At 39.0% G+C, this 1,929-nt stretch overlaps 1 long non-coding RNA gene across 1 annotated transcript in view; it reads left to right on the plus strand.

Annotated features, from left to right (window-relative positions):
- LOC109304397 overlaps positions 1-698 on the plus strand; it is a 3,765-nt gene extending 3,067 nt beyond the window's left edge. Inside the window, exons 2-3 of the long non-coding RNA XR_002099381.1 lie at positions 221-228; positions 687-698. This is a non-coding gene — a long non-coding RNA (uncharacterized LOC109304397). The remainder of the gene's footprint in view (positions 1-220; positions 229-686) is intronic.
- Positions 699-1,929: the final 1,231 nt, after the last annotated feature.

The raw sequence follows: 1,929 nt of genomic DNA on the forward strand, positions 1-1,929 counted from the left end.
CACACACACACACACACACACACACACACACACACACACAGATCTATCTATAAATATCAGGTTATGCAGTAGCATGCCCTGCTCATAAGAGATGATCAACGGGGATCCTGGTTTTCTCTGATTTACAAAAATCCCCAATTTCTGGTTAACCCACCCCCATCCACATTTTTCCATGATTAAAATGAAACACCACTAGATAGATAGATAGATAGATAGATAGATAGTGGTGTTTCATTTTAATCATGGAAAAATGTAGATTTGGGGATGGGGAGTTTAACCAAAAATTGGGGACTTCTGTAAATCAGAGAAAACCAGGATCCCTGCTGGTCATCTCTTACAAGCACAGCATGCTACTGCATAACCTGACATCTTTCCAGGAAATTGCATCTTTCTTTGAAACAGCAGGAATGGGGATGTGACTAGAGCTTTGGAAACCTGGTATACAGATCACATAAGAAAAAATGTTCTTTAACCAGCTTACATTTGTGCCTAGGCAAGAATTTGAGCTTCCATAGAAAGAAGAGGGATGAAGGAGTTTTAAGTGGTTCTTAATTGCTTCTTCCTTTATGAATCTAGAGCTGTTGCCTGAATTTTTCTGTGCTATATGTATCCATCTAGTGGTAGGAAAGAAAAGGTTGCTGTGGCAAACTGCTTGTCCCTGCTCTCTTCAGCTCCCAGAAGTCCAGTGGGCTGAGGAAAAATCAGGTCTGTGATCAAGCACCAGCAATCAGCCATTAGATTAGAAATTCCTGTGATTAGAGCTCTGTTCATTTGACCTGTGCAGAATTCCAGCTGTGTTAGAAAACTAGCAATGTCAGCACCCCACTGGTAGCCCTCTCTACCATGTGTTTAGAGATAAGTATTCTTATAGAAACGTCCTACAGAATTTAATAGGGATGAAGACAATAAAGTTCTCTGGAAATTAGTGAACACAGAAGTAAGTTTGTGGTGTATGTATCAAACTCTAAGTCTAGACGGTTCTACCCTGGATGTAATGCTCTATTAAATTCTAGTTTTAGGACACTTTTTCCCCTTTATCTTATGCTGAAATTTGCCAGTGGTCGGGGAAATTATCCTGTCTCCTCTTCCTTTTTTGGTTATCCTCAGACTGACTTTAGGCAGCAGCTTCCAGCATGCAGTTCCTCCCAAATATGAGAGTCTGGGTGGGTGTACACTGTGCATGTGACTGAAGTGTGGCTTTACATTGTGCCTACATTAAGTGTTTCAATGGATGTTTTTAATGGATCTTTAAATGAAATGCACTTGAAAAGACATGAAGGCAGGGGATTCTGCAGAGGCAGCTTTCAGAATTCTTCTGTTCAGTTGTGCCTGCATTAAAGATTTGAAAACTTCATCCAGTATTTCAGGCCAGGAATCATCCACTCCTATTTATTTTGAGTACTGTAGTACTTTGCTCGCCAAGTAGTAAGACACAATTCATACTCTGTAATATATGGATGTATGGCCTTCATCAGTTTGGCATGATCAGCAGGTCATGCAGTGTATATATTGTGCACCTGGTGAGTCATACATACATGGTGCAAAGCCACAGTGTGTAAACTGTAGGCATATCTATACTGACATAATATAGTTGAAGAGCTTTCCAGTCTTATTTATGGGGAAAATATGTTTATTCAGTAATAATGCTATGGATTTTTGTTCACTTTTTCCAACACGAGGCTATACTGCTCTCTGCCATTTCAAAACCTATTAAGATGCCTAATATGAAGAGGTAGGATTTATAATAAACCTTGAATCATCTGTAAAATATCTTTCCATCATTAACCCCAGGTCCTTCAGGATATCACAGGTGAGCCAGGTTATTATTTCCAAAACATATGAAATATGCTAAATTTCATTATAACTAAACGATGTACCTATGACAGCTCCTTACAGAATAAGGAGAAATTACCCCTTTTCTAAACTTTT

The sequence above is a fragment of the Gavialis gangeticus genome, unplaced genomic scaffold, assembly GCF_001723915.1.
Source record: "Gavialis gangeticus isolate Ggan-Ray unplaced genomic scaffold, GavGan_comp1, whole genome shotgun sequence".
In the NCBI taxonomy this organism is placed as follows: Eukaryota; Metazoa; Chordata; order Crocodylia; family Gavialidae; genus Gavialis; species Gavialis gangeticus.